Consider the following 21,623-nt stretch of genomic DNA (forward strand, 5'->3'; position numbering starts at 1 on the left):
CTGTTGATAATGCTGCTATAAACATTGGGGTGCATGTATCCCTTCAAATTAGTATTTTTGTATCCTTGTATCCTTGGGGTAAATGCCTAGTAGTACACTTGCTGGTCATAGGGTAGTTCTATTTTTAGCTTCAAAAAGCTAAAAATACTGTTCTCCAGAGTGGCTGTACCAGTTTGCATTCCCACCAACAGTGCAAGACGGTTTCCCTTTCTCTGCATCCTCACCAACACTTGTTTCTTATGTTGTTAGTTTTAGCAGGTGTGAGGTCATATCTCATTGTGGTTTTGATTTGTATCTCCCTGATGATGAGCGATATTGAGCATCTTTTAATTCATCTGTTGGTCATGAAGATGGTATTTAAGGTGATGTTTGGATGACTTTGGATTTTTCTGGATGTCCCCTCTATGTATAGGAGGTCTGCATGTTATTAAATTTCTCTTAGTTTTTCTCCTGTCAATCTGTCTTTACAGATTACAGGGGGATGTCACAACCAAAAATCTTGAAGGGGTAGAGGAAAAATTGCTTTTCTTCCTCTATAGTCTTTTCTATCCACTATTATATTAAGTGCAATCTAACATCACTGTGCCTTTTGCTCTTCTATCCCAGGTACCACTTTTAAATGGAACTTAATTTAACATAAAATAAGATTACATTTTTAGTATGATGTGAAAAGACTAAAAATTATATTTTTTACTCATGATTGATTGAAAGGGTTCAGAATAAGTCTCCCCAGTGGCATGTGGGTGGCTCAGATGGTTAAGCATCTGACTTTGGCTCATGATCTAGCAGTTCACGAGTTCGAGCCCTGTGTCGGGCTCCTTGCTGACAGCTCAGAGCCTGGAGCCTGCTTCAGATTCTGTGTCTCCCTCTCTCTCTGCCCCTGCCCCTCTCGTACTCTGTCTCTGTCTCTCTCTCTCTCTCAAAAATTAATAAAATGTAAGTTTCCCCAAAATGTGCCAGTTTCACAGGTGAACTAATTTGAACTGAAGGCAATCGAGACCCTGTAAGCTCAAGAGAACAGTTTCCCCCTCGCTGAACTACCTAGATGGATCTAAATTAGGGGTCTTTCCCAGAATGAGAGTTATTACCAGAGTAAACTTTATCTAAGTGACATCTGAAGAGCTGGGCAAACATCTAATTACCAGACATCTGCTCTTTCTCTGGCCCTTTGATGTGTCTCTTTTCCTATGAGGCTCCAGGTACCTGTCCCATTCTTTAGCTCAGAATGGCACATATACCTTATTTTACCTTCCTGCCTTTGAACCTCTCATGGATGTGGGGCTTCCATACACACACAGTTAAATTTGTTTTTCCTCTGTTAATCTGTCTTATGTTAATTTGATTGTTAGACCAGCCAAAGAAGTGAGAAAGGATGAGTAATTTTTTCCACCACAACAATATGATTTTCAAAGAAAATAACCACACACACACACACACACACACACACACACACACAAGAGGCTTGGTTAAAAAGAAAAGAAAAAGAAAAAGAGACATGTGGATGAGGGTGGTTGTTTAAGGAGACTCTGCCTTATTTCCTAGTACCTGAGCCCATAGAGCTGTCCTATTTCATATCTTTCTGACACATAGTTGTCCCTTAGTTAGATTTTTCTATACTACCCAGACTACTTCTAGTGAATCTTTACTTTGTGTCCAAGAGAGCTAGAGTTGTTCTGCTCACCACAAAGCACACTAACGAGAACAGGGATTACATTACTTTATCAATAAGATATTTGAGATAATGTGTTAAATATTGTAACACAAACATGTTTTGCCTAAAAACTATATTGTTAACCTTAAAAATAAAAACTGCTAGTTCTTTTACCAGCAAAAAGTGGATTTATTCAAGAATAAAAGAGAATTGCAATCTGGGACAAACACGCTGCAGCAAAACCATAGGCAAGTCTGAGGAACAAAGGAGAGGCATGTTTATTTTTTTTTTTTAACGTTCATTTATTATTGAGAGACAGAGAGAGACAGAGCGTGAGCAGGGGAGAGCCAGAGGGAGAGGGAGACGCAAAATCTGAAGCAGGCTTCAGGCTCCGAGCTGTCAGCACAGAGCCTGATGCGGGGCCCGAACTCGGGAACCGAGAGATCATGACCTGAGCCGAAGTTGGGTGCTTAACCGACTGAGCCACCTAGGCACCCGAGAGGCATGCTTTTTTAAGGAGAAAAGAAATAAGCTGGGAAGACTGTTATGTACTAAAAGTCCACTGAAGTAAATTGGCGGTTTGAAGAATGGTGGCTTTTTATTGGTGCAGCTGTTACTGAGGGAGATAAGGAAAGTATCTCTCTTCCTCTAGCTGGAATAGTATCCACGTGCAAGGTCAATTCTGTGTAAGGTCAAGTTCATCTCTTCTTGTGACTAGGAGTGGGAAGGCATGAGAGCTCCCCCTGCCAAAACCTCCTGACTCCATTTTAGTGAGGTTTCCCTTTATTAATTTTCATAATATCATGGGTAAAATTGTATATAAAATCATATCCAGTACCTCAAGAATCCCACTTCAACTTGAAGAAGTAAATAAGTTTTTCCTATGAGAAATGATGTAGTCCATATATCTTTATGCTATAGGCATAACTGTAACTGACTTTTGAGCTTTGAAGGGGTTTAGAAAAAAATCTTCCCAAAATGTGTCACTTTTTGAGACTGTTTTGAGCTGAAGGCAATCAAGACCCAGAGATTCAAGAAAAATTATTACCTCTCCCCTTAACTACCTAAAATAATTTAGATAGGGGGCCTGGCTCAGAAAGAGAGCTGTTACCATGAGGTAACTTTTTTATATGAATGACTTATCTGTAAGGCAGGGCAAACATATAATTACCAAACATCTCTTCTTATTGTCCTAGGAATCACCCTCCTCCCTTTTTGAGGCCCCAGACCTCTATCCCATTCCTTAGCTGAAGATGGCGTATAGGCCTCAATTGTCCAACTTGTCCTTAGGCCTCCTATATAGTGCATAATTAAATTTGTTTTGCTCTGGTTAATCTGTCTTATGTTAATTTGGTTATTAGAGGAGCCAAAGAATCTAGAAGCGTTAAACGATTTTTTTTCCCTTACCAAAAGCTTGAAATAAGAGGATATGTTTGGAGCAGGGGCTGCTGTGGTTTAGAACCCATGCTAGTTCTAGCAAGATTAGAAGTTAGTGTTCATTGCACTTTTTCTTAAAATAATAAGAAAATGATAATAATTAAGAAAAAAGGCTATAGAGAAAGGACATGAAGACTTTAAGGATTTCTAACTTGGAATGCCGTCGCAATCCTGATTCCTTCTAGTCTTTTGGCTTTGGCATTTCCAGAGCAGCGGAAAATATGCTTTTCATTAAGGGAAAGAGTTATCAGTTATCAGAACTTAAACTAGTAAGTTAAATATTAGCAGCCTTGGCACATTTTTTAAATGATGTGAATAATAATAAAATAATTAAAGTCCTATTTTAGTGTAAAGCTTTCTGGCAAAATCAACATAATGTAACTGGATTGAGATTGGGGAGAATGAAACTTGATTCTAATCTAATATTAGTTGGTACGGGGTGGTTTTTTCCCACGCCTTCCCCAACTTCTGGCCCTCACCACCGCCAACATCATCCTCACTTCCCACTTCCATCCCCAAAAATCACTCAGAAAAAGTGAGAAAGCTGACTTGTAGCACCTGAAAGCATTTATCCCCTTTTTTCCCCCCGGGATTGGGGAAAGCCATGTACAAAATCTGCCACATGAAATATGTACTTCTTTTTTCTTTTAATTTTATTTATTTTTGAGAGAGAGAGAGAGAGAGAGTGCACATGAACAAGCAGGGGAAGGGCAGAGAGAGAGGGAGACAGAATCCGAAGCAGACTCAAGGTTCTGAGCTGTTAGCACAGAGCCTGATGGAAGGCTCGAACTCACGGACTGTGAGATCATGACTTGAGCCAAAGTTGGACGCTGAACTGAGTGAGCCACCCAGGTGCCCCTGAAATATGTATTTCTAAGTATAATTGATTCAAAAAAGTGTCATGCAGATTTATGAAGTTTGGCTTCCTTCATAGTTCTTTTTCTCTAAAAGGGAGCATTTTGATACCTGCTTGCCACTATGGAGGAAATTTATTAATAAAATACGGGATTTTCTTTGTTTTGCTAAAATATTGGGGTTTTCTCCTATATTCAGTTAAAAATAAGTTTTTAAATTTAGTTTTCATTTTTTTACTTTAGAGAGGGAGAGAGAGTGCAAGCGGAGGAGAGGGACAGAGGGAGAGTGTCTCAAGCAGCCTCAGTGCAGAGCCCCATGGGGTCATTGTCACCACCCTGGGATCATGACCTGAGGCAAAATCAAGATCAGCCTTTCAGATGACTGAGCCACCCAGGAGCCCCCCCCCAAAGTTTTAATGGATATGCAAATTATTTATATATGCAAGTTATATTTGCATATTATAATAATATTACATTATATTATAATACACCACTTAAGAAATCACAGGATTATTTTATGAGCACGTGAAATTATTTAGTTCATCACTTATACTTTTAAATTAATCAAAAGGACTTTATACCTGTAAGAAAAAAATTTAAATGTAATAATAAAAACAGTTTATTACTTCCAACAATTTTTCTTGTTAAAAACATTCCCATTGCTGCTTCATACCATTTTAAAAATTAGAAAGTTTATATATTATACAGATGTAGTTAAAAAATATAATGGAAACTGAACTGGTACCTAATATGTGATAATTTACAAAATGTTCTCACGTGTTTTATTTTCATCACTGCAATATGCTGTGCAGCGTGCTAGGCACTGAATTTCCAAAGAAAGGAGGACCTCCTCCCCACCTCTGAAAAAACGAAGATCTGCTGAGAAATGTAGGATCCCGGTGATTCCCATTCTCTGCCCATTCACAATGCTGTCAGCAACCCTTTGACATCACTCTCCTCCTGGCTTCTCCAAGGTTTGTTGCAAAAGCTGTGAATCTCCTCAAGCCTCTTCACTCAGAGTAGATAAAGGTATCTCACACTTTTCATAGTCAGAACCATGCAAAGGTTAGCTTCTCTCTTCCAATGCTCATGTGTGCATCAAGACTTTCTTCTCTTAACTATGATGGGAGTCTCCTTCTTTCTCCCAGATTTCTCCATATGTACCATATTTTCTTTATTATTTTTAATCTCTATTTTGTGGCTTTTTACCTTCAACTGAGATGATCTGAACTACCCTTTTGGTTATAAAGGCTGCCTCACTCTCACTGTGTTATTTGAGGTTTCTCTGGGCCTTCCCTCAACCACCAAGAGAGAGGGGTGTGGGTGTGGGCAAGAACAAACTGCAGTCACCAGGTGCGCTCACTTGGACTCTGGTGCCGTATCTTCGGAATGTAGGATTGAGCAATGTGTTCTTCACACATTCAGTAGCAGTATGGCAGCACCATGGCTCTCCTCCTTCCCTGCCCTCTCTCATTCTCATTCTCCCTCTCCACTCACCTCTCCTCCGCCCCCTCTCCCACTGCTCCTCCTTTCTGCTTCTTCTCCTTCTCCGTCTTCCATCCCTTCTCTTTCTCATTGAAACTGGTCTTTTCTTCATCGCCTTATTATCTCCATTTTACCTTGCTTTCAACTGCCATGGCAAAATCCGTCTTGTGTCTTCTCCTAATTGAAATTATATACTTGCCTTTAAAAAGTTGCTAAGTAGGATCAGGGTAGGCCCCTGGGGGAAAAAATGTGTTTCAGAGCACCTGAAGCGACACAAGAAAAAAAAATCATCTACTGAATTCTCTTCTCATACACCAATTTTCTATCCATATTTAGAAACAAATATGAGCCAATTAGTTTGATTACAGAACCCTTCTGTTTAACCATGATGCTCTGCTTTATGGGTACCTGATCAAGGATGTTGGGATTTGTGCTATCATTTTTTAAAATTGAATATGTAGTTTACTTTTTCCATTTAAAATAAAAATATATCCAGAGAACTAGATTTGGAGCAGCAAGCTCATGCAGAGACCTCAAGCTGAAAGAACAGTTTTCTTCCTGAGGATAAGGACCCAATGCTTAAAGCATGTCTATATCATTGAGAAAAGATCTTGATCCCTAGTGATATTCTGGCATTAACATGGATAAAACTTGTTTCCGGCACTAAACAAGGCTTGACTGACAGCTCCATGTTCTAACAGGCTTTCCCCATTCCTAGAAAAAGCAATCCTCCGCTGTAGAAAGAGAATAGTATTGGCATTTACATAGCCTCTTGACCAGGAATTGACTTGGAGCGAAATTTTTACTTAATAAACACATATGTACTTGCTTTAAAAGTATTCTATGCTGACATAAAAATAAATCTGTGATAATAATCTAATAATACAATAATTAATACATAGTAAGTACTTACAATGTGTCAGTAACAACAAATCTATGAGGCAGAAATAATCATTTTTTTCTTACTGTATATATAAATGAATTGAGAGACAAAGTAGTTAAGTGATATTTGAACACGAGGTGCCCAAACCATACCTTTGACCATTATTATATACGGCCACCTTCAGCAATAGAAAAATTAGATCCAGAATTCAGTCGTGATAGCCTCTATTATTATATACCTCCCTCCGTCAAATAAAATCGATTCATAATTGGTTAGTCAATTACAAAAGTCCCTTTCCCTTTATTCCAGTTACCTTTCAAGCTGCTATATTTTTTTATTCTATAACTTGGAAATAAACTTTCTGAAACATGGATGCACGTTTTCTGTACGCTTCTCCAGGATCTATTTACTACTTAACCAATTAAAGATTGAATTTGCTTCAACTACCATACTAAAGTATTATGTTAAGGTTATCAGTGTCCTGGATTTTTTTAGTTTCAAAATCTTTTTCATTTTTTTAGTCTGCCAGTATCACTGGAACATTTGGCTCTTTTCTCTACACCCATTTTCCCTCTCGCCCTTCTTAAAACTCTTTTATATTAATTCTCTCACTACTTTCCTTTTTTTCTGTAAGTTTCTTCTTCAGAATTCTTTGGTGATGTGTCCTGTTCAGACTGACTGTTATTGCTGTACCCTTTTCAATCAAAATAGTCTTGTTAAAATCATTCTGTTTTCTTGCATGACCTGAACCCAGTGGATGATTACAAATACTTGTTTCCAGCTAGATCTTTCTCTTGGGCAGCAGAATCATATTTATAACTATCATGTTGGCAGGGATACTTGGAGATCCCCCAAGTACCTTGAAAATGAGTATGTTCACACCACTCATTATCTTCTCCGCCAGCCCCACCCTGTTGATATAGCTATCCTAGTTCATGGTGCTGCTAACTGCACAGATTCCAAAACCAGAATCTTTCACTCCTCCTCCTCGCCCCTCTCCAGACCAGTCTCATCGCATCCTGTCAAGGCTACTTTGGAAGTTTTTCTGAGGACAGTCTTTTCCCATGATCAGTCACTCTTTTACCACCCCTTTCTCCATGGCTGATCTCGCTTCAAAGTCAGTAGGTCACTCTGAACTGTTCTGCCTTTCTCCTGTCAACCTCAACCGCATCCCCATTTCTATCTGTTGAGCTTGATGCTATCAGAATCACCATTTGCAAAAACTTCATTTTTTTCTTGCAAATGTCCTCATGGCCTGTAAGATGAAATCTAAGATCTTGATCAACATCAATGCTCAGATCACTTTTCTTGGTTAAGATTTCTCAGAAGTCAGAACATTTGAGTCCAGAAATGCTAATATCTCAGCAAATAAAATCCTTATTTCCTCCACTTAGGTCTAAGTCTGGAAAAGGGAGTAGACTGCAAACATTTCTGAGTTAACTAAATTTGGGCAACATAAGGAAGTTTATAGACTACCCCACTACTTCTGTGGGAAGGAAAACTTCCTTTTATTTTCTTAACTTCTGTGACTAGCCTAAGAATTCAACTGGCATAACACAGTTTAATAGGAAAGAAACATACTCATTTTAATCCATTTTATGTGTGCATAGGAGTCTTCAGAGGGAAAATGAAGACCCAAAAAAGGTCAAATGTTGGTGTACCTTTTTACACAAAGAACAAGAAATCATGGGGATGTGACAAGATAAAAAGGCTTGAGCGAGGGGCAGTAAATTGTGGGTCAGTGAGTAGAAAATGCATGGGGCAAGAATTAATGAACAATAAGGGTTATTTTAGTAAGTCTGTTTGCACAGGTCCATTCAACTCCCAGTCTCTGGTGACAAGGTTATTTTTCTCTTCCTGATACAGGGAGGGCACCTTTCTCATGGGAAGTTTTATGACCTGCTGTTAGATTGAAATGGGGAGGTCAGACTCCTTCCTGCATCTGTTGTTTCTCGAGCATCTTCAACTCAAAATAATCAATGCCAAAAAGTATATTTTGGGTAGCATGGTCTAAATCTCTTCCCTTCTATAATTTGGGAAGTTTTATGCTTATGCCTTGTCTTTACTACTCCCTATCAATTCTCAGGTTGGGTTGGGGTTTTTGTAAGACTTTGCAATTAAGCATGAAAATCCCTCTTGATAAACCACACATTCATTTATCATTGCAGTAGCCCCAGAGTGCTATTTCCTATGGTCTCTAGAGTGAGGCTGGCTGTCAATCATCTTCTAAAAGCATGAAAGTATGTGGTTGAATTCATTAAATTAAACCATTCAGAGTCCTGTTATTGATGACTATTACCCGTTTACCTAGCTTAGAGCCTTTGTTGCATTCTTGACCAAAGTACATATCCTTCCTACAAAGCCTTGGTGCAAAGAATGGCTTACCAGTCATTCTACCCTCAGATTCCAGTCTAAGTCTTAATCTTCACCCCACTCTTACCAAAAATCAAACTTCCAATTGCATCGATCTCCCAAAATTCACCTCTAATTATTGTTCTGAAACATTTCTCTCACACGGGACTCCTTTTTTGCTGTTATTATGACTGGTACGGCAATTATGAGTTTGTATTTTGATAAGCTGCTTACATGTCTGTCTCCCAGCCTAGATGGGCTTTGGGTACGTGAAGGATAAACTCTGTATCCTTTACATTTCTTCATCTACAGCTCATAAGATAATTCCTGGGATACAGGAGATACTCAGTATTTATTTAGTAGTGAAAAGAAGAAGGATTGAATTATGGAATACATGAATGAATAAAAATGACCTGCTATGGTATGTTTACTATTATTCCACTTTGGAGCTAAGCATTTCTGTTTATAGATGACTCTATAGTGTTTAAAGTTCTCTCAAAGGCATTTGATATTCATAACCTCACCATGAAGCAGACAGAACTGATATCATTTGTTTCATTTTACATATGAGGGCATTGGTTTTCAGAGCAAAGAGACTAACTTGAGATGATATAAAACTAGACCAGAACCCAGATCTTCTGACTTCATGAATAGCAAAATATAAAGTGACCTTAGAGTTTATATTATCTATCATTTATGGATAAATGGAAATTAAGATGTCTAATATGAAATAAGGTGAACTATCCATCTTTAATTTGTAGTAGAGAAGGATGAAATTCAAAATAATATGAAATATGTCCCTAAGATAAGACTCAGTTTTTTAAATGTAAGAGTAAACTTTCAAAAGAATACATTATCAACTTTTTTTAACACTCTGTGTACCACATTTCTTCAAAAAATCTTTTCAAGTTTTCATATCTGTTTCAGTGAATACAGTTACCTGTTCCTTTAGAATACCTTCTAAAATGGACTAGAAATACATTCAATCTATGGAATATAATTGCTAGTTATGTTCATATCTCAGATTATATGAAGTTTTATTTTGTTTGTCTCTGATGATTCTCTTTGAAACCACATAAATTAATAAGTTACTCCTCTAGAGAAATTTTGGAAGACCTAAGTCAGGCTAAATCTGTGCTAAAGTAGAGGAGAGTGGATAGAATGGGCTGTGGGTAAAGTTTCTGGAGAGGAAGAAGAGGTCACTGTTGGTTTTGATTTTTTTTTTTAATATAGCCTTGGGAAGCCTTGGTGACTCAGTCTGTTAAGCATCTGACTCTTGATTTCAGCTCAGGTCATGATCTCACAGGTGTGAGATCAAGCCCCACATAGGGCTCTGCTGGGCACGGAGCCTGCTTAATATTCTCTGTCTCCCTCTCCCTCTGCCCCTCCTCTGCTCACACACTCTCTAAATAAATAAATAAATAAATAAATAAATGAATAAATAAATAATATTCCATAAAAATTTTAAAAAATGAAATAAAATAAGATAGCCTCATAATTTCAGTAGAACCAAATGACTAAAATTTACATTCCAAAGGCAATGAAAAGGATTTTTAAAGTGTCGGTGATCGGTATCATCCACCCTTCCAGGTGCCTCCCAATGCAGCGGGGAACAATACCGAGTAAACTGTAACACCGTAAAGATCAGGTGGGGTTGTAAACTAAGACCTTGCTTTCTGGTGTTCTACGACTTCCCACTTAATTTATAGTTTAATCTGAGGTATGTTGTACTGTTTATTCAGAGGCAATCCATCAGTCAAAGCACCAATGTGCGTCCCCCCAAGAAGTGACTAGTTTTGCTGCTTACCCAGAGGACCTGTTATCACGCCTGAACAAAGTAAGCTTTCCTATAAATAACCTATAAAAATACTTTTCCTGTCTACCTTTTCAAAAGGTACCTATCTCAGACCTCAATGTGCAGAAGATGCTTTTTCTTCTGACACTAATCAATAAACTAAACACCACTCTGTCTCTGTCCTGATGGCTAGCAATTCTTGCCCCTGGAAAGGATCAAAATAGGAAAATGATCAAAAATGAATTTCAGTTCATATTTCTGCTGGACTTATAATTCTTATTTGAAATCGGCTTCATCATTAATAGTTTTTTAGCTTTCTTTCTTTGTTTACACACAATAAAACTCTCCTACTTAAACAGAGTTTTGTGAGTTTGGGTGAGTCTATACAATTGTGTACTCAACAACACAATCAACAAAAAACAGTTCTATCTCTTTCTAAAGTTCCTCTTTCTCCTTTGCCGCCTGTCCTCAGCTTCTGGCCTTGAGCACCACCAAGGTGTTTTCTGCCATTACAGTTTTGTCTTTTCTAGTATTGCACATAAACAAAATCAACCAGTACATACTCTTTTGCATTTAACTTATTTTCCTTATAATAATGTTTTGAGATTTATGCATGATGTTGATTGTATTACTGTTTTCCCTCTTTTTGTTACCATTCTATAAATGAGCCAAAGATGGACCTTAAGTTTCTTGTCCCCTGAGTCTGTTCATTTCTTCACAGAATGCTGAAATCCATTAACTCAGTAGCCTGCTGGCAACAAACTCAAATGTTTACACATCCAATTGTTTCAAAAACTGACAAACAAACAGGTTTCTAGGCATTTAGGATCTGCTTGCTTTACATACCTTGAGAAATTACACTCAGTATCTGCTGAACATTATTGAGATAGAGCATTATGGTTATAAAAACCAGAGCCACTGTTGCCATTTAGAGGTGACTGATCACTGATTTACAGATGCCCCGCTATGCTGCTGAGAGATATCAACTAGACACTTAAGTCTCCTCTCTGATCTCCCTGTCCTCTATAGGACCTTGCCTCTCCTCCTGGATGGTAGCCCCCTCGCTATAAACCTCAGGAACAGTCTCCTGCCATGAAGGATTTTCTTCCTCTGCAACCCTAAAAGCCACTCAGTAAAGTTTGCTGGGTGTTACTAGCTCCTGTGGTCATATTTTTTCCCTTCGTAAACCCTGATATCCCTCTAACTCTCTATGGTTACAAAGTAGTATTCCTTAGTACAGATATTAGCACATTTTATTCATTAATCAGTGAAGGGCATTTGATTTGTTTCATTTTGGCTATTATTCACAATTCTGCTATTAACATTTACATACAAGTCTTTATGTGGGCATATGTTTTCATTTCTAGTGAGAAAATACGGAAAGTGCCTCTGAGTCATACGGAAAGTATATGTTTAACTTTAAAAGAAACTATCAAATTATTTTCCAAAGGGGCTGCATGCTGGGTAGTTCACCCAGAATGCAAAAGTTTTAAGTGCTCTTCACTGTCTCCAGCACATCCTTGTTAACTGTTTTTGTTTTTGTTTTAACCTTGGCAATTCTTATGGGTGGGAGTAGGATCTCATTGTGGTCTCAGTTTGCATATCCCTGATGAATAGCGATGCTCAGTAACTTTTTATGAATTTATTGGCTATGTAGGTATCTTCTTTTGTAAAGTGCTTATTCTAATAACTTGCCCCGCCTTTTTAATATGTTTGTTTGTGTGTGTATTATTTATTTATTTAGAGAGATATATAGATTGTGCGAGTGGGGGAGGGGCTGAGAGAGAGGGAGAGAGAATATGCCAAGCAGACTCCACAGAGCCCAACATGGGGCTCCATCCCTTGAACTGTGAGATCATGACCTGAGCCGAAATCAAGAATCTGATGCTTGACTGTGCCACCCAGGGGCCCCTAATTTGTCCTGTTGTAAATGAGTCGTTTTATTGTATGAGGTTTTAAAAATATATTCTGGATGCAAACCATCTGTCAAATATGTATTTTTATATGTAGTTTTTGTAATTTCTGGCACACATTTTCACTTCCTTAACTGTACCTTCTGAAGAGTATAAATTTTTAATCTTAATGAAGTCCATCTTATCAAATGTTTTCTCTTACAACTGTTGCAATTTGTGCTTTTTAATGTCCTGTTTAAGATTGTGCTTTACTCAATAGCATAAATATTTTCTACCGTGTTCTCTTTTAAAAATTTATTAGTTTTGTGTCTTATATTAGGTTTATGGTATACTTCAAGTTAATTTCTGTGTGTAGTGTTAAATCAGGGTCTAGGTTCATTCCTCATCCCCACCCTCACCCCCTGCTGCCACACACACACACACACACACACACACGCACACACACACTCAGAAATCTGTGTTCTAGCCCTATTTTCTGAAAAGACAATTTTTTTCCATAATAAATTACCTTGACACGTTTGTCAAAAAATAATTGACCACTTAAGTGTGGTCTATCATTTGTGATTTTTAAATGCCTTTTCTGACTTAAACTTAGCAATCCGTCTTCCACACTGCTGTCATACTGATCCAAATAAAATACAATGTTATCATTGAAGGATTCAGAACATGCCGCCCCAAAATATACTGCTTTGGCATGTTGATTATTTTGAGCTGAAAGTACCTGAGAGACAGCAGTTGCAGGAAGGGCTTTCTGACCTCCCTTTTCTACCTAAAAGCGGGTCATAAAATCTCCCATGAGTAAGTGCCCTCCTTATACCAAGAAGGGAAGAACATTTTTATCACCAGAGACTGGGAGTTGACACCGGAATGGACCTATACAAACAAACCTATTAAAATAACCCTTATAGTTCGTGGGTTGCCCCTCACCCCAATATATTGTTTCCAATAATTTGCTCTGAAGAAAGCCACGGCTAACAACTATGTATATATATTAGAAGACCCCAGGTGTTATTTAGATTACATGAGGTGGGATTTCTGGCTTAAAGGGTAAACACATCTGTAATTTTGGTAGACATTGCCAGATATTCACTTCCTCCAGAGGAGATGTCCTATTGTTTGTGTGTTGACCTCACAGTTAATGGTAATTTTTAGAGTTTTGGAAAATTTGTCCTTTGGATATGTGATGAGTGATATTTTAAAATAATGTATTCCTCTTAAAATAGGTAAATTGTAATGTTTTCATATATATGTCCAGTGAACTATCTGTTCATATTCTTTGCTTAATTTTCCAGTGCGTTATTTGTCTTTTTTCCCCGTAGATTTCTACAACTTTTTAAAATTGGAATGAGATGAGCCTAGGCCTTTGACTTGAATACCTCATTAGAGAAAGTTTGGAGAAGATGAAGGTTTGAGAAGGAGGGAGGTAGAAATTAAGTGTTTGATTTTTGACATGTTAAATTTGAGATATCTGCGAGACATTTAAAATAGATGTAAAATAGGCAGTTGGGTGTTCCAATTTGGAACTCATGAGAGAAAAGAGTGTTACTGATATAAGTTTGGTAGTCATTAGCATATAGAGGTAATAAGGTTGTGGGAATGGATGAAGTCATCTAGAAAGAAAAGGTAAAAAAGCAGGGAAGAAAGGATAGGACTATTCCCTAAGACGTTCAAATATTTAGAGTAGTCAAAGCTCAGCTTCATTGATTTCCTAAGCTAGACTGGGCCTGGGCTGGCTGGATCCCCTGGGCCAGTTGCCTCTGAGAGAAGGAAACCAAATTAAGGACTCTTCCTGTGGGAGTTAGATCAGAATGGGTCTGACGGCCCATTTCACAGTCTGTGCAACTGGGGAGCCTGGTGAAATCATATGGAATTTGCTGATCCACAATAAAGGCTGACTACATTAGGAAGCTTGACTGTCCAGATGGTCTTGGCAGCTAGCTGCAGTTTGCCACATGGCCCATTTTGGGTAAGTTATTAGTGATTGTTGGAACAGTTCTTTTTCCAATGCCCAAGGAATCAGATTCTTAAACCAAACTGTGGTCACTCACTACAACTTAACACTATATTTTCCTCTCCTTGTTTCTCTGTCTTTAGTGTTTGCTATATCATTAGGGATCTTTAAGGCACTAATGATAATTTATTAAGGTATATATTTTTCTTGATGGATTTTGAGTATCAGATACTCAGATCCTCTTAGCATCTTCAATTATACATTTTCTAGGAAAGCAGTCTCTAAACAACATACTATCTATAACAACTAGTCAAATCTCTCTCTCTCTCTCTCTCTGTCTGAGAGATAAAAGATATCTATAGATCTATAGATCTATAGATCTAGGAAAGGAAATTCTTAATCAACTGACACTACCACAGATAAGAACTATAAACTCTGATAAAAAAAAAAAGAAATATCAAAATAAATACTGAAGGCTCTGGAGAGTGAAAAATATCAGGCAAATTCTAGAGGAGATTTGACCCTTGGAAGAAACACAAAGCGTGTGTTTTCTGTGTGTGTGTGTGTGTGTGTGTTTGTGTGTACTTTCTAAGTTTAGCCTTAGAATAAGAAGTTGTACTGCCTCAGATGTGGCTAAAACTCTGATAAGTCATTCTTTCTGGCTTGAAGAAGAAAAAGATTTCAGAACAATCACATCTGTTGGAAACTAAAGAAAAAAATAATCCAGACAGGAAGTGCCCCTAAATTATTTGTATAAATTCTAACACTTTGGCTAACCCTTGACCTACAGATTAGGGACGGCGGGGTGGGGGGGTGCAGGGGAGAAGCCTAGCTATGACCTGGGGAGAAGGGAGAACTGAACTGTGATTTAAGCTGCCACCCAAGAGTCAGTTTGTAGTTAGAATCCAATCAAATTAATTTCCTGCTTAAAAAAAAATCAACATTCTTCAAAATAATATAACACGATCCAGAGTCTCCACAATAGAACATTTGAAATGTTTAGTGTTCAATGCAAAATTGCTTGACATATGAGCAACCAAGAGAATATAACCCCTTCTCAAGATACAAAATAACCAATGGAGACAACCCCGGACAAGGATTTTAAAGCATTTATTATAACTATGCTCAACGAGATTTCAAAAATACACTCATATGAATGAAAAGTGGAAACTCTAGAATGAAAAATTACAATATCAAATCAAATATGTAATGAAAACACATTTTGTTCTGCTTCATAGGAAATAAACTAACATGCAAATGACAACAGCCACAAAACCAAGTAATAATTTGATGCCATATAACTACTTCAAGATTTGAACTTCATTCTGACACCAAAGTCTTTGCCTCCAAGCATTTCAATGTGAGTCATTTAAAAGAGCAGTGCAGTGAAGTTAATATTACAAATATTCAGGAAATGAACTTGTATCGAGTTAAAGATATATGCCAAAATTTTAACAGAGAATTCCTTTGTTGAAATTGAATATGGCTTTCATTTCCTTCTTTTTAGTTATTTTTTCCCTTTTTCTAGTTGAAAGAAACCAGAATATGTCACCCCCAAATATGCCTCTTTGACATAAAAATCATTCGGAGTTGAAGACAATTAAGAAGCAGCAAACCCAGAAAAAGCTCTCCCTTTTCTGCCTAAAGGCAGGATATAAATTTTCCTTTAACTGGAGACAGACTTATCATCCCAGAGATGGCACCGGAGGAATCTGCAAACAAATTATTCCATTACCTCCATCCCCCGCCCCGTACACTTACCTTGCCACAGTTTGCTGCCCCTGGAAGTTCAGAATTGCTTTGCTCTGTCCTGTAATTCCTCTGCCAGTGCATGTTCTTTATGGAAGAATCCAGTTATATAAACTGGAATTCTAAGCTGCAATTTGAGTTACTTTTGGTTTATGTTTCTCCCATGTGATGTGCACTGCACACATTAACAAATTATTTGTTTTGGGGCAGGTGGGGGGCTCAGTGGATTAAGCCTCCAACTCGATTTTGGCTCAAGTCATGATCTCGGGGTTCCTGGGATTGTGCCCGTCCTCCAGCTCTGTGCTGTCAGTACAGAGCCTTCTTGAGATTCTTTCCCTCTGTCTCTGCCCCTCCCCTGCTCTCTCTCTCTCAAAATAAATAAACTTAAATATATATATATATATATATATATATATACACACACACACACATACATATACATATAATTTGTTTTTCTCTTGTTAATCTGTCTTTTTGTATAAAAGTCCCAGATGAAAACCTAACATGGGAAGAGGTAGAGGTTTGCCTCCCTTATGTAGTGTTAAGCATATATTATACATGTAAGGATAAATTATTTTTATTTACTTAAGCTGGCTGAAAAAGAGGATTGGAAACAATGCTTGCTCTGTAAATTTGCTTATTTTCCAAGTTAAAAATATTACAAACAATCTCAAAGTTGATAAATTAGATTTAATTACTCTATTGACCTAATATGTGTCTCCTCATTATAAGTTTTGCTACGGGAATCTTTTAAAGCATTTTTCGTCAAGATAAAAGCTCAGTAATAATTAGACTCAATAGAAAGAGCTTGCTGTTTTTATTTTGTTTTCCATTATTGGCAATGACATTTGGATCCATTTGTCATTTAAATGCAAAGAAGAAAGGAAGAAAGAAAGAAAGAAAGAAAGAAAGAAAGAAAGAAAGAGAAAGAGAGAAAGAAAGAAAGAAAGAAAGAAAGAAGAAAGAGAAAGATTCCACACAAAATTACCTTAGTCAAAGTGCAGTTTTAATTAATTCAACCACCTCAGCCACCTCTTGACCAAATCACCTTATCCTTCTGAGAGGTGCTATTACAGAAATATAAGCAATTTTCCCAAACAAGAAAATCATAAATTGATTTTCTGGGGGCAAAGCAAGGAATAGGCTTGGGGCTGTGAGGGTGGGAAGAGCCTTTCCCAGTGGTTACATAAGATGACAAGGATCAAAAGGTGCTTCCTTATGCCTCCCTGCAGTTTTCTTTCTTAAAATCTAACTTTTCTATGGCTTAGGCATCTCATTACAATGCTTATATATGGTTCTCCAATTACTTCTCTTTTAATACAACTCATTACCCCACTGCATTTACGTATCTACCCATACCCCCTACATTATGTACATCTCATCATGTCCTAGTCAACCATGACCTTCACACTTCTGCACCTCATTTGACTTTCAATATGTAGCTCCTGTTAGTAATTTCTTTCCATCTGTGTCATTTATTAGAACATTCAAAGACGTAGCGACGTATGAAATTTGCCTTCAGTTTCTAGGTTTGCCTTTTCAAATTTAAGAATGAAGTGCTTGCTTATTTCCACCCAAGAATTTTTCTACAGTTTGAGTGAGCTACTGCCATGTGATGTTTCACTAGTTGGTATACCAGTAAGTTTAGATGAGTCATACTCTGATGCATTTCATAAAATGTATTGATTGCCCACTTAGTAAAGTGAATAGGAAAGATCCAGGCTGATGTTAGTCTATAAGATGGTAAGATATTAAAATATTAAGATATTAATGTATAAAGATATTAAAATATGTGCCTTAATTGCAAGATATCTTACAGTTGTTGAAAAGTGGGCAATGGAAAAACACTTAAATGGATAATTACTGGGCAATGAAAGCAATGCACTAATGGAGGCTTTTTATGTACTATGTTGTCCCATAAACATCAGCATACTATGCTTACAACCCGACTTCTCAAAATACCATATGCATCCCTAATTTAGCTATAAAAAGTAGAGCGCACTAGACTATAACTTTAAATTTAATTAAAGTCATGATTGTGAGATTTCAATTTTTTAAGATTATTTCTTTATTTTCCTTGATTCCAATAATATGCCCATAAAAGTTAAAAACATATCAGCTATATCAATAGGAGCTCACTTTATTTCTCATTAAAACCCAATTATTAACATTGTGAAAACATTTCCTAAGACATGTTTGAGAGATCCTATATATATATAAAGATCCTATATAATCTCCTGAATGGAAGTTTCATTTAAACGTACTTGAAAAATTGCTCATTAATCCCTGATCTGGGTAGATGCCATTGCTGGAGCACCACCCCAGAAAATGTGTACTAGTGTGTGCTAAAATTCAAAAGGAGAAATTCCTCCTTAACCAAGGCATCAACATGATATCAGTGGTCCCATTTAAAAACTCTGAAGCATTCAAGGATATTCAGTGATTCTTGGGGCTCTATGAATGTTGTTAACCCCTTTCGTGCTCCATTTCTCTATCCTGAGCTCCTCAATGACTGTATCAGGAAAGGTTAGTGAAATTTCTAGCCTTTTGTTAATTCTAGCCTTGCATCCACCACGACCCTACTTACTTCTGCCTCAGTAATGGCTTTCCCCAACCCTTGGGGAAAGATTTTCCCAGTGGATCAAAATAGATTCTCCCAAACAGTGGAAAGTCTATTTATACCACATTGTGATTCAGGTGTCCACCTCGTAAATCCCTATTATCAGTTTTTGCAGGTATTTATTTCTGGGTTAAGGCAAATTAACCCACATGGTATTGAGTGCTATTGACTATCAAAACTAAGTTTGAGACATCAGATACTACTTTGGGTGGTCCTTGGAACACAAATAATACATTTGGACCACCAAATAATCCTGGAGCAGCTAATGCAGAGCCAGACTTGTAATTCTTGCCAAAGAATTTAATATGGTTTCTTTCTTCAAGAAATTCAGTAATTTATAATGTATACATTTAAAGCTAAATCAAAGAGTGGATACCTTGCCCACATCTAATTTTGGCGTAACAGAGGCAGACTCATTCAACTAAATTCTTCAGTCTGAGAACTTTATGACCATATAACACACTGATATTTGACTGTGATAATCCAAAGACCGACAGCAAGACAAGCCCTGTATTCTTCAACAATTGAGCAAGATTCTGAGACATTCAGAGGTAAAGCCATGGTGGGAAGAGAACAAAGAGAGTTGTCCTACTGACCTGCAGGCTAGAAGTAACACCACCCTGGCAAGGCACAAGGCAGTATTCCAAAATTTAAACACAATCAACAATGACTGATGGGGCTTGGGGTGATGGTGGCAGGTTTGGAGCTGACTGCCAAGAAAGAATTCTTGACGACATCTTTGGTGCAAAAAGGTGATTTTATTAAAGCACTGGGACAGGATCTGTGGGCAGAAAGAGCTGCACTGGGTTTGTGACGGGTAACTGATTATATACCTTCAGGTTGAGAGGGGGTTAGGGATAAAGTCTGTAAGGTATTTTGGAAGCAAGGCTTCCAGGACTTTGATGGGCCAGATGTTAGGAAAATGCCATTTATTACCCTTTAGAAAAACCTCAGTCGTGAGACCCTTCAGATGTCTATCAGGGGGTCATAAGTTTGAAGTATGATTGCCAACATACATCTTGGGGGAATTGAGATAAAGGAAGTTTCCAAGGGAATTTTTATATGTAAAGTAGACTTACAGGATTCTGGGGAGTCAGGATAATGTTAAGCCAGGGTTACCTTTTTCCCTTGCAAAGTGTCATTGTCGAGGCAGAGCTCACTCTGCCTGTTTCAAGGGCTGTTGTCAATGGGCCGCAGGCAGCAGATTTCAGTTTTTCATTTGCCTTAGTTTCCCACATCACCATGGCAAGCACTTCACCACCTTTCCTTTGTTCTTGGGTAGCCAGGAGTATCCAAAGAACATCACACATATCCCACCTCAGGGGAGGGTACTGTTAGCCTGTACTTTGCCCTCAGCTTGCCCCATGCTCCCTCATCAGTGACGTCCAATGTTCTTTTATCAGACATAGGAATTTCAATTTTCTGCATAGAATGGATTTTTACTAGTTCATTGCTATATCCATAGTTCCTAGACCACTATCTGGTCCAGATAATAATGATATTTTTTAGCTGACAATATACAAACATCTGTGATACTTCTGGGGCAGACAGCCCAGTTGACTGAAATGCTGCTACATTTACTCATATACCTGAATACCCAGAGACAAACCAAGCATTTATTGTATTAAGAACCATCTTCTTACAGCTCTACCATACTCTTAAGTAAGCAAATGCCTTCACTGAAGTGGTATAATCACTCTGTTATCAACCTTTCATTTGTTCTTGTAATGATGTTCATATTTACTAAAAAAAAATGTGCCTTCTCTAGCAGCCCAGGTATTTAAAATACAGCCAATGTTCTCAGTCTGCATTTGATTTGGAGGTGACATTAGGAACTTCTGACATCTAAATATACCACAGGACACCCACAGATCAATGGCTGGAGGGGATGTTTTAGCTAAATCTTAGAATATGTGAATAACAGAAGAATTCTTACAGCTTAGTTTTATAGACTATATTCAGTGTGATGTTTATCCATATACACTTCCTTTTCTGTGTTTTATATAGTCAACACAACTTTTACCTCTACTTGATCAAAGCTGAATTTGAATTAAAAGAAAAAAAAAGTCACTGAAACCCTTCATCCAGCATGCCTTATTTCTGTCTTTGGGTTTATTCTTTATTATTTTCCCAAAACTTTCACCTCTCAGTCAGTCCCTTAGAAAAAGAATCAGAACAAATACTGTGTCAATACATACCCTATTCAAAAAACCAGCATTCGATTTCCATGACTATAGACGAAGGGACTGAGAACATCAAAGAGATGCTTTGGGATTCACACTGACACTCTAGTTAGTTCTGGTGCTTTCCTCGCTGGGAAAGAACGAAGCCTACACAGGTTCCATTTCAGAACATTCCTATACACATGAAAATCTCAGGCCAGACAAAGTTAGAGAACTTTGGTATGATTTCCATTTTTCCTGGCTCTTTAAACAAGCCCAAGTGTCGTGGTCATGGTGTTTTTAAGAGCAGTTGAAATTCTTGGATATTCTGAAGCTGTCCTCCTATTTGTCTGTTTGATTTACTCAGTCTTCTGGCTTTGCATTACAGATCCTTTTATCTGTGTTAAGCCACTCTTTCTTTTCACTAGGATTTTTGTTTGTTTGTTTGTTTGTTTGTTTATCAACATTACAGGTTTATCCTCTGCTTAGCTTTACTCTTCGTATTAGGCTCTCACTGGCTTGATGCCAACAACACCTGGACCTCTAGGCAAAATGTAACCTCCCATACTGGCTTCATCTATAGGTACTGGCCTTACTTCCAAACTTACCTTACTTCCAAGTTCTCACTTGGGAACAGAGAATGAAATGATTATGGCTGAGCTGTCAAAGCCACTGGGTCGTCGGTAGGCACTTTCAACTGTGTGTTGACTTCTTTCCTTGATTATTCAGAAACCTGAAGATAGTCTGAGTACATGTAGGCTTTGCCAGAGA

The sequence above is a fragment of the Panthera tigris genome, chromosome B4 (assembly GCF_018350195.1).
Source record: "Panthera tigris isolate Pti1 chromosome B4, P.tigris_Pti1_mat1.1, whole genome shotgun sequence".
Lineage (NCBI taxonomy): Eukaryota > Metazoa > Chordata > Mammalia > Carnivora > Felidae > Panthera > Panthera tigris.